This window comes from Dermacentor albipictus, chromosome 9 (genome assembly GCF_038994185.2).
Source record: "Dermacentor albipictus isolate Rhodes 1998 colony chromosome 9, USDA_Dalb.pri_finalv2, whole genome shotgun sequence".
Taxonomy (NCBI): Eukaryota; Metazoa; Arthropoda; class Arachnida; order Ixodida; family Ixodidae; genus Dermacentor; species Dermacentor albipictus.
In genome coordinates, this window is record NC_091829.1 from 48,284,438 (window position 1) to 48,296,936 (window position 12,499).

Here is a 12,499-nt window from a genome sequence, read left to right on the forward strand (position 1 = left end):
AAAACTGCAAAAATAAACAATAAAAAATATTCATAAAATTTTTTGAAAATAAATATTATAGCAATAATTTAATTACATTTATTTTAGACAGTTTAAGTTTTTATAAGGTATTTATTTGTGCGGCAATACTGATTGCTGCAGTCCTATTGTTTCTCCTCTCCCTTCCTTTCTGCCATTTTTTTCTCTCTCTCATCGGCTGCCTACGACCGGTCTCCCATTGAAATTTACGCGACAACGACGGTGGCGACTCGACTTCAGTGCGTTTTCAATGACGCAAGTAGTCGCGACCACCGCTCGCCGTTGTGGATGACCCAGAATTTGGCCCAAGGAGAAGCGCACATTGCGGTACGGGACTCCGCGGCGGTTCTCTAAAAGTTACCGTCGATCGCCCAGCGGTGGTGCTTACGCAACTGCGATTGTGCGCGGCCCAGCCCCATCGTGCCAACCTTGGTCGCGTTGGATATTTGTGCGGAAACTGCAGCGGATTTCAAACAACACGCCTTTGCACAGCAGCAGCGGATCAGTGCTCTCCGCCGATCAGGTGAGCAACGTCCTTCTTGTTTCGGTTCAACGCTTGGGAGTGTCGGATTCTTAACGAAGCAGCACTACATGTAGCCCGAATCGCTCAGATGTGACCTCCAACATCGTGTTTATTTTATTTTTTTCAGTCGCGTTCAACGCAGCTCTCGTGTTTGCTTTGTACTCTGTGACCCTGGAGAATCGAGGCGCTTGTTTTCGAACCCGCGAGCTTCAGTCGCGCGCAGCTATTTCGCTGACATTTGCGCGACGACGCAATCTTGCAATAGCCGTTCGTCTGAAAGTATTTTCTGAACCGTTATTCGGGGTAGCTCCCTTTTCTGGAGCTACGTTCTCGATGCTTCGGAAAAAAAAAACAGAAAAAGTTGCTGTGTTTTGATCGCGCGACGAACATTTCCACGCTCAACAGAAGTAGAAGGGTCCATAAATCGTTTGTTATTGCTAATGCTGGCGGCGCCTGCAAAGTTATCGAGCGAGGTAACAGATCGTGCCTCGAAAGCCGTCGGCCATCTACCGCTACACCGGTCGGAGACCTCTTGGTGCGGCGATCATCACGCCTATCCGTCGTCGCGCCATTAAAGCGAAGCGAAACTAGCGATGACGCGTAAGGCCGAGGTGCCCTTTGAGAGATATACGATGCGGATCCCTAATCCCATAATCGGCACCAGCGATATCTTCCCTGTACTTACTCTAATACGGAAGATCTCGTTGTTTGGGGCTCGTAATTCGATTGCCAAAGATAAAAGAGTTCAATCGCAGCCGTTATCGGACTGTACGCGTCACCAGCTGTTTTTACTCCGCCCCTCACGTGCCGCCTGCATGATCGTGTTTTCGCAAGTCTTGGGGCTTCCTCGCGCACCTCTGCCGCAACGGTTTCGCACAGCCGTAACTGGCTACGAGTCGGTTGCGTTTACGTAAGTTTTCTTGTAAACGTTCTGCTAAGGTCTCCGTTCGCGATTTCAAGGCCTTCTGTCTTGTAATTCCCGTACACGGGGATTGCAGTGGCAGGAATTTTACCTCGTAGGTAGACAGACGGCCGCTCGTTTGTCGCACCGATAATGTTTGCCGTGTGCCGTACGTCGACAGATCTGCCTGTTTCGTTATCTGTTATGATCTTATCGCCGTATTTGTACACGCATAACGGTAGTTTCGCAGGTCGTTAGCGTCACTGTTGAAGCGCGATGCCATGTTTCTTCCACGGTGGCATCTCCCCAGCGCTTGGGTTTCAACCTTTGTGCTCCGTTACGTGAACGTTGGTACGGTACTTGATCACTAGCGTTCACCTAGGTGACGTGCTAAAAGCCCAGTGTTTTCCTGAGGCTGCAAAACAGCGGATTGTACCTGGCAAATGCGAGTGTATAAATGTAGTCTACCACTGGCGTTATTTTCTGCTTCGTTCAAAAGGCTGCGATATCGTTACTAATGCCATATTTTTTTAAACACGTAACCCGTAACTGCCAGTAGAGAGCAGCGCGTGACCAATTCTATGTAAGTTTGTTAATTATTCGCAAATACACTATGAAATAACTGCAGCGCAGTGGCCAAAGTGTGTTACAACATTCGTGTTTACAGCAACTTTTTACTGACATCATTTAGTTAACATTGGAATGTAGCATCGAATAAATATTTAGTGTTACACAAAATAGTGTTGAAGGGCTCTGTTAATACATGTGTAGGTGGAAGTCCAGTTTCGAACGTTATGCATCTGTTGTTTAAGACATTCTAAGTGTTGCAACAACATATAAATGTAGTATAAAACTGTACATGTTGAACGTTTCAGTTATGCTATTTTCTAACAAAGAACGTTAGCGCTACATTCATAAAGAGTACAACGTTATCGCAATGTTATGTGTGCTACTTGGTACCACAATCTTTTGCTGTTCTGATACTATCCAGCTCCATCGGCGTTACATTTTCGTGACCCAGCGCATATTTTTTAAAAAAATGTTTGACAAATATGTTTGGATTATTAAATAACAGGTTATATGTGCACCTATGTTCAGGAGGAGGTCCCACAGTAAGACGGTGGCTTCTCGGCCTATCGGCTAAGACTGTCAGGGACTATTAAACAATTATACATAAGCAAGTTTAAGCAACCAAGGTTTAAGCAGCAAAATACAAATCCTTACACACAACGTAAAATAAATTAGATAATAAACACTACTTGTCGGAAATAAATAATAAACTAATATGTAAAAGTAACGCGTCATATACAGAAGTGCAAAAGCATGAACAAGAACGTACTATTTGTGAAAGAAATCGCTCGAATGCGTATGCATAAACATTGACGAATACACTTGGTAATAACATCCAACTATACAATGCAGAAGTAAGCAGTACAAGAATAACAAACGCAATAAATAAAGTAACAATAAAAAAACTTAAAACAAATTGCGGCTAATGGCGTAACGGAGTGGTGTGTTGGGCGATTTTTCCTTTCTTTTCTTCCTCTTTTTTTTTTTTTCGTAACGCATTGCTTCGCTGGCCGTTATGTAAATACCGTAAGCGAAGCCGGAAGCATAGCCGCCCGGCGCTCGAATCACTTCGCAGTTATACTTTCGTTACGCGCCCAGATTCACGAGAGGGTCCACTCACACTAATTAAGGACAGCACGTAAGAAGCCGAGTTTCAGGCCGAAAGGCGCAGTCAAAGGCTGCCTCCGGCAAAGATCCCCCACACTGTCTGCGAAAACAAAACTTCGTCACTCCGGTGCTTCTTGCAGAGAGAGAGAGAGAGAAAACAACTTTATTTAGTCGCTTGCATAGCAGTACTGTATTCGTGTTTTCCAAAAAAAAAAAAGAAAAACCGCTCGAAGGCGCATCTTAGTCGTTTTTCTCTGAGGCCAGTAGGAGTAACAGTGCGTTTGTTCGATCAGGTCCGCGACATCGAATGATGCTCTGGGTTCCTTTTTTTTATTTATTTCATTTTCTGCTTTATTTCATCTTTCTTTTGTTTATCATTTCTTTCCTGCTAGCTTGCTGCGGTACACTATATTCGTATCGTTAAATGCCGCTGTGTTGTTAGGTCTGTGTCAAGGCTTTTGACTTGGAGGGCGCAGAGGCTATAAGTCTCCTCAGGGTTCTTTGCTTGTGTCCTCGACGCGACTTGCCTTCAGATAAGATAAAGGGTTAAGAGAGAGAGACAGATAAACGTTATCTTTTGCCGTGTCTGCGACTCTGCTATAACCTCGAGAAGCGGGTTTAGCGAGACCTCGCTTCACGTGACACGAGAATGCCATGCTGTAACGCAAAGGCGTTTATTCATGCAAAAGGAAATTTCCCCCAAATTCGATGTTTTGATAGTGATAAGGTGGCACATAATTCGCGACAGGTGAGACAAGTGCCGCAGGACGTGCGAGTTTTGAGCTTGTATACCCGGCACTCCTCGAGCACCGGCAGGAAAACAGAACGAAACTTGGCTTTCATGCCTACATTCAGCTCGGCACAGCAGGACAAACTCGAGGCAAACATGAAAGGGCATTAGTATCATACAGACGAGAACCAACATCTGTCGTTGCGTTCCTCTCTTTCCGAGAACAGAATGGAGCTGGCATCCTATGCGCGATAGGGGACGCTGATGACGTCACGGGAATCATTTCCGTCGGTCGTGTCTCATCTTTTTCAGCGGCACTTTTTCTCGAACGAGAAACAAATATTTTTGAAGAAGGGGCCGTAGAACAGCGTTCGTAAATGCTATAACGTTCATCTCTCGCTAACGGTATACATTCGACTGGTTCGTATATATGTAAGCTCGGACTCGGTTTGCAGTGATTCGGAGTCCTCTCGAGACTGGAGCCAGAGCCAGACGTGCTAGCAGCACCCAGAACAATCGGAGTAACCACGTGATCTAATTTCTTTTCGATCGCGGTTGCGCTCCCAGATCGAAGGTGAGAGTGCTATATAGAGCCCTCGGAGCGCTAGAGCGCCTCCGAGCGCTCTAGCGCTCTTCAAGCTTGAGCACGGCGCTCTGAATGAACCATGGAGGCGAATGTGTTGCGAGCGCTCGAAAGCGTCCAGTCGAATTATTTACTCCATTAAAAAGAAAGAAAGAAAATAACAATACAGCAAAACGAAAAAAAAAGCGCCACAGTAGAACTTTATATGAGTTTAATCATAGAAAGTATAAGGAATTAAAAAAAAAAGGCAGAGAGCAGGCGTTATTAGTTCTCCCTTGTAAAAAAATCACGAATGACATTTTATTGCATTTAAATATAAGATTTATTGAATGAAATAGAAAGTCAATAGAGCAACAGATCTTGCATAATGATATGTTTTAAAGGCACTGTACGAGTTCCAATAACAAGTGTTTGAATTTTTAGAAATCACGTTCGTTGAGAATGTTCAAAGGTCTTCGAGGCCTAGAGCGGCTGCGAAAGAAACCTTTATAGTGTAACTGCTAAGCAGAAATCGAGCTTTTAGTTGACGCAGATCCCGTGCCAAAAAAGCTAGATTTCTATTGAGTGCGAGCGCTCAACCTCAAATCTATATATAAGTGGGACATTGCGTTTGTCGCAATAAACTACTGCGCTAAGCAGCGTTAACTCCTGCAGGGCTTAGTATGCAAAATTATATACAGGGTGTCCCAGTTAACTTGGACCAAGATGTTAAGAATACCCAAGAGCTTTAGAGAAATCATACCGAGGGCATGGTAGCCGTAGTCATATGTGCTTACGGCCAGTATTTCTTTTTCATCACGTAGTATTACTTAATTACGGTTAATTAGTGAACCTAATTATTGCTCGAATCTCAAACACATCAATTACAGAGTTGTAGGGCACCTCAAATAACCTCCAGATCAAGCATTTGTTAAGTTCCCAGCTTTGCCTCGTTGGTTTCTCCGGGAAAAAACAAAAGCGCGCGAAACGTCCAAAATACGAAATAGATACGCGCTCGGCGCGCCGCTACTCAAGCGCTCCCAAGCGAACAGCCACGGATACACGGCTTTACTATCGGCGGCAGCTCGATACAGGGCTTCACGCTATGTGATGGTCGCGGCATCAAGAGAACACGCCGCTGACGCATTGATACGCGTTGCGGAGCTTTGTACGATGCGGCGATAAGAGAATGCAGCCGTATTTCTTTCAATGGTTGCTCATAGGCGCTTGAGTAGCGGCCGTGCCCGAGTGCGCATCTATTTCGTATTTCGCGCATTTCGCTGGCTTTTGTTTTTTCTTGGAAAAAAACAACCAGGACCACTTCAGCACGAAAGAAATGCTTGATTCGGAGGTTATTTAAGGTGCCCTGCAACATTGTAATTGATATGTTTGTGATTCCAACAATGATTAAAGAGTTCACTAATTAAAAGCAATGAATTATTTAATACTTCGTGATGAAAAAAATACTGGCTGTAAGTACATACGACTGCCGCAACTATGCAGTGGGCACGATTTCTCTAGAGCTCTTGGGTTTCTTAAAAATTTTGGTCCAAGTTAACTGAGACACTGTATATATATATATATATATATATATATATATATATATATATATATATATATATCGCAGTAAAGAGAACGATAAAATATGACCTACCGACTAGCCTCAGTCGAGGTCTTATTGAGATCATGTGATAGCCAGGTGCCGCATGGCTGTAAAGTTCGGTGAGCTCCGCCTTCAGGGAAACCTACGGAACAGGTGTACGTATACAAGGAAAATAATTACAGTGACCGTGTACGGTTGACACGTGAACGCGCGTGGCAGCATGGCTGATCCTTTGCTGTGTCGCGCGTCAGCTGTACGGAAAAGTATTTGGCCGCAAATTAATCTTTCCGTGTGGCACATGAAAAATGTAGGAATGCTGAAATTTTGTGTTGTGGAGTTTTAGCTGTGCTGGGCATTTCCGCATCAGCCTCGCGACGACGACGCGGTAATCGCGTCTGTCCTTGCACTTGCTCTGTTTTGTCCGGTGGAAAGACTTACCGTACATACGGCGAGGTGGTGTTTTCTGTACATAGAGAACGCTCTCTGGCTGTCGAGCACTTCGGCGAGATGAAACTGTGCGATATAGGGCTGGACTTGGAACATATAAGAATAAAATAAAGCGCAGCTAAAAAAACTGCAACGGAAACTTCAGGGACGACTCGGACGAGTCACCCGCCCCGCCGCAAAGGTTGCACTTCCTTTATGGCTTGTCATACGCGTAAGCGAATACGATTTTGTCAGCCCGTTTGACCGCGTTCACTTGGAGCGCAAGGCACATAGGTACGCCACTTTTTGGTTTGCATTCCTTTGATTGGCTCATCACGTGCCTGGTCGATAGGGAGTGTGTAGACGTGAGTTACAGGACTCAGCTCCGCATTCTTTAGAACGTTTCTCCATTCTCAACAACCCACTTCGACTCACTAAAGTGGATGGCAGTGCAACCTCTTGACAGAAGTGGTGCAGTGCGCTTCACCGACACTCCATGGCAATTCTCGAGAAGCGTAGCGTGTGCTTTTGCCGAGGGGCGGCGCCGTCCTCAGCTCAGCCGAGTGGAGGGAAGAGCGTCGAACGAAGGATGGCTTTGAGTACACGGAGGTCAGCCACGTGGCCCCCACAAGGATGGCACACGGACGGCTATAGGAGCAGGAAAGAGGTGTAGGTTGTAGTATGTGTATACTTATTCCGGCAACGGCCAGTCAGATTATACCCGGGGGGTGTGATTCCGGACTCTGCGGCATATTCCGCCATATTGTCGAATTCTGCAATGGCGGCGTTTTAAGCCAATCACGGAGGCGGTAGGAGCCCTTTGGGCCAATCAGAGCTGGCAAGATGGCGAACTCGGCGGTGTGCGGAATACTATGCGCCAGCTGGGCGTTTTCTATGGCGTTCGCACACACCAGCTGGAGCTATATATATATATATATATATATATATATATATATATATATATATATATATATATATATATATATATATATATATATATATATATATATATGGGTCATTCCATCTCAAGTGTACTCGGTGTTTTATCGACCATCTGCGATTCTGCTGAAAAAAATCATACTGTTTTGCCTCAAAGTGCGAAGTAATTATTCAAGCGATTTTTCTTGAACAAAAAATTTCTAATTCCCTGAGGACGCTTTGAAGATTGCGCACACAAGTGAAACTGTGCCAGGTAGAAAAATTTCTACAAAGTTATTGCTTTGACCTGTTACTGCGAATATCTTTTGAAATAGTCGCCAGGCGGTGCTCTTTCGTGACTATTGTCATTAATTACTTTTTGTTTTAATTTACATAATTTTTAGCCGTAAGGAAAAGTCGACAATTGCCCCTTTTTAAATATTTTTTATAAAAGAAAGTAACGTTTCCACGAGGAATATATTGACAATAGGGGCTTGGTATGTGTGTATACTAGATGATAAAAATATTCGTATAAGAAATAAAGCCTAAGCTTTTGCTTAATGTCATGGTAAATATGAAAAAAATTACGTTCTGACTCAAATTGTGGCTTCATTTTCGCAATGTAGCGTTCCAAGTAAAAATATGGCATAGTCGTCATCGGATAGTATGCTTTGCTGTCTATCTATGTACAAAGATTCAAAAGATTAAATTTTGTTTTAAGCGAGAAAAAAATTTTTGAACTGCACAATCACAAGGTTGCGCGGAGCATCTCTTTGCTTCGCCTTCACTGCATAGCACGTCGGCCGGTGCTTCAGTCTCGCTCATTTTACGCGCTTCTTCTTTTTCTTTTTGAAGACGAGGTCTTTTTTGGCGACTTCAGGTTGATTTGCGGTTCGTGGGGACTGAGTTTCTGACCATTGTCATCTTGTAAGATTATATAATTGCAGGCCTTCTAGTGCACGTAGGACAACAAATAGGCGTCTGAGTTAAGCTTGGAACGCAAAAGATGCAGAAAGTTAGTGTGCTAATGTATACGGAGAAGCTATAACGCGTAATTCTTAAAAAATACGGTGAAATAAGTTCGATCAACATGCCACCAGTCACTAAAAACACGCCAGAACAGGAACCAGAACTGTGGCTTTATTCAACGAACAGGCGATTTGTGGCGTTCTGCTAAACCTAAAACAACGAAAAAGGCCACTGGCCGGCTTGATACCTAGAATGTCTGCGAAGCGGCCTTAAATGTCTGGTTGGAACACGTATTCGTATCGTAAACGCGTCCCGCGATGCCACCCACCGAGGCTGGGAAAGCGACGTCAAGACGACGGGTGGAGCGTGCATTACGCGCAGACGATAAGTGTGTCGTCTGTTACTGCTCCGCTTTATCCCAGGCAAAGCTACAGCTGTCACAGAAGCAAACTGGCGTTCATGTTTACAGTTTCTTTCCGATGATCGAGGTGTGAAGAAAATGTATCAAGTCGACAGACTGGACGACAGTTTTGGTGCGCCTTCAGCTTCTGGGAATTCAGGTACATGGATTTGCGTAATAATTCATGGCACGTTTAAACTACACGATGTCTCTAGTTCATGTATTTCCTCTCCAGGACAAGGGGTGATTTTAACGCCATTGTGTTGCCGGATGCACATAAACATTCTAGCCTTACATTCGTAGGAGGACGAAAAAACGGGGCCGTAAAGTTGAATTACGTTTCTTGCTCTTTTGGCGTGGCACAGGTGGCTTATAAAGCCACAGTTCTGGTTCCTGTTCTGGCGCGTTTTTAGTGACTGGTGGCATGTTGATCGAACTTATTTCACCGTATTTTTTAAGAATTACGCGTTATAACTTCTCCGTATATATTAGCACACTAACTTTCTGCATCTTTTGCGTTCCAAGCTTAACTCAGACGCCTATTTGTTGCCCTACGTGCACTAGAAGGCCTGCAATTATATAATCTTACAAGATGACAATGGCCAGAAACTCAGTCCCCACGAACCGCAAATCAACCTGAAGTCGCCAAAAAAGACCTCGTCTTCAAAAAGAAAAAGAAGAAGCGCGTAAAATGAGCGAGACTGAAACACCGGCCGACGTGCTATGCAGTGAAGGCGAAGCAAAGAGATGCTCCGCGCAACCTTGTGATTGTGCAGTTCAAAAATTTTTTTCTCGCTTAAAACAAAATTTAATCTTTTGAATCTTTGTACATAGACAGCAAAGCATACTATCCGATGCCGACTATGCCATATTTTTACTTGGAACGCTACATTGCGAAAATGAAGCCACAAATTGAGTCAGAACGTAATTTTTTTCATATTTACCATGACATTAAGCAAAAGCTTAGGCTTTATTTCTTATACGAATATTTTTATCATCTAGTATACACACATACCAAGCCCCTATTTTCAATATATTCCTCGTGGACACGTTACTTTCTTTTATAAAAAATATTTAAAAAGGGGCAATTGTCGACTTTTCCTTACGGCTAAAAATTATGTAAATTAAAACAAAAAGTAATAAACGACAATAGTCACGAAAGAGCACCGTCTGGCGACTATTTCAAAAGATATTCGCAGTAACAGGTCAAAGCAATAACTTTGTAGAAATTTTTCAACCTGGCACAGTTTCACTTGTGTGCGCAATCTTCAAAGCGTCCTCAGGGCATCAGAAATTTTTTTTTCAAGAAAAATCGCTTGAATAATTACTTCGCACTTTGAGGTAAAACAGTATGATTTTTTTCAGCAGAATCGCAGATGGTCGATAAAACACCGAGTACACTTGAGATGGAATGACCCATATATATAGGACATGACGTATGCTAGGAGCCCGCTTCGTCGCGCACTCGGCCGTATACTTTTCGACCAATCACGATCACTCGCAACAAAACGTTGTTTAGACGCGGAATTCGACGAGATTGAAATATATATTCTCACGGGAGGTGCTTCGGCTGCAGCGGCCGCCCAGGAGCGCCCCACCAGAGTTGTGGTTGATTTCATTCTCGTCGAATTCCGTGTCTAAACAACGTTTTGTTGCGAGTGATCGTGATTGGTCGAAAAGTATACGGCCGAGTGCGCGACGAAGCGGGCTCCTAGCATACGTCATGTCCTGTGTCGTTTCGAATATTGGCACACCCTATAATCGGCAAGATACGTATACATTTGGAATATTGGTGTTGCACAGATATAAAAGAACTGTAGTGATGTTGAATAAAAATTCTATACGTAACCGCGGTATGGTCTTATCGTGCGCGTAATATAGACAGTATATAAAGAGTAGAAATACAAATCAACACTTGTGTATTTACATTGAAGTCGCATAAGAGGTTAAATATCGTGCCGGAGTGCAGTGGAACGTGGCCGGCGCGCCTCGTTTCAAGGCGGTGTTCTCTTACGATCGTCCTTATCGTCGAGGCGGCGTTGCTTGGGACGCGAGGCGGCGACATCGAATAAATGTAGAAGGAAGCCACGCGCCCCTGTAGGATGAGATGCGGCCACTCGCGAATTAAGGACACGGCGCCAACGTTGTCGAAGCCGCATGCCGCGCGCTTCTTCTTTTTTTCGTTCTGTGCCATCGCCCGTTGTATAACCTTGGGCCCAATTTCGCTCCCTCCCACTTATTCGCTTCCTGTTCTTTCTTCGTTCTCCTCCCCCTCCCCCCACCTCCCGAAATGAATGTTGGTGTACCTTCGTTCGTGTAGCTATGTATATACAAACTCTCTTCTCCGTTTCTTATCAGACTCTCTGCTTTCTTTTTCCATATATGGAGTGGCCTGCTTTTACTGCACGCAACTATATTTCTCGTCCAGCGCACGACGTCTTTAATGGCCACGGAGATTGTACGCGGCTGCGTGTATTGCCACCGTTCCACAATTTGTCTTTGCCAAGGTAATAAGAGAGAGAACAAAAATAAATGAGAAACATTAAACGGATCCCAAAGCGAGGAAGCGTTATACGAGCTGCGCGCAGTGGAATATGCGCACGCTTGGTGGATATTCTCAGAGCTGACCGCGCGCCCTACCGTTCAACGACTCTTAAATAAAAGCGGAGAGCGTGTGTACTTTGTGGGCTGTTGAGCTCATGCACAAGACCAGTCACTGTCCGGCTTTTCTTTCGGCTGAGCAAATCTTCACATTTTGGTGACGCCGGAGGTTAATTAGCGGCGCCTTTTTCCCTGCTCGCCTTTTTAATCAGTCAAGGCGCTCAGTTGCGAAACGCCGCACGTCATTGATGACGCAGTCAGTGACGTCAACACCACGCTCTATGGACCGTTTCACGCATGCCGCGGCTTCAACCGTGGCGCTCTGGAATTCAGGCAGCGTCCCATTGAGTGTCCTTGTCAATTCACAACGAACACGCCGCACGATGCATGGCAGAGAGTTCACGCTTGTCATGCTGGCAGCTTCGAGCGCGCAGCCACGTCGTTGAATTCAACCTGCGATCAAAGCCATGAACATGGCGGCTGTACGACGTGTTTCCGGCTCCTTGCGATCGCTCTCGACGCCTGGGTGCAGCGCACGGAAACATGGTCTTCTGCAGTTTAGCGTCCAGAGAGCCATCTCTTAGGAACGGGGGGTTCGCGATTGGGACACCGCCTGTAGGCAAAGCCGTGAACTGACAAAGTAATACTTACGAAATCCGGAGTAAGTCTGTCGTGCCGTGAGGGTCTTCGAAGAGGCTTGGGGATCACAAAGTGCGCCGATATAATAATAATAATAATTAAAAAAGTCGCTAGCGACGTCGTTCTTGAAAACACACGCAACCTTTGAGTTTCGTCATTATTACCTCCGAGATACCGGGTAATGCGTGCACGCTGCTCGCGTTAGCCGATCTGCGCGCAGATGTCGGAGGCAGTTGTTTCGTGCTATACATGCGCCACCCGTATACACAGCGCCCAATCCAACGATGCAATTGTCCGCAGTTCGTCCTTTTTGCTTCCAACTTTTTGATGTAACCCAATATATCTTTTTTATCTCTTAATTATTAGCGTCATTCGCCTCCTAATTTCTGCCGTCGTTTTGATTTCACCCGCGGCGCGAGTGGCGCTGCCCAAAAGCCATCCACACTCTAAAAATAATTTACACCCTTAAAAGTGAAAAAGGGTGTGAATGCGTCGATAACTAACACCCTTAGGGTGTAATATATATATAACT

At 44.8% G+C, this 12,499-nt stretch overlaps 1 protein-coding gene across 1 annotated transcript in view; it reads left to right on the plus strand.

Annotated features, from left to right (window-relative positions):
- Positions 1 to 156: 156 nt before the first annotated feature.
- The window catches only part of LOC135916202 (membralin), a 270,073-nt gene continuing 257,730 nt past the window's right edge, over positions 157 to 12,499 (plus strand). Inside the window, exon 1 of the mRNA XM_065449488.2 lies at positions 157 to 541. The gene's annotated coding sequence lies outside the window, so the exon portion shown is untranslated. The remainder of the gene's footprint in view (positions 542 to 12,499) is intronic.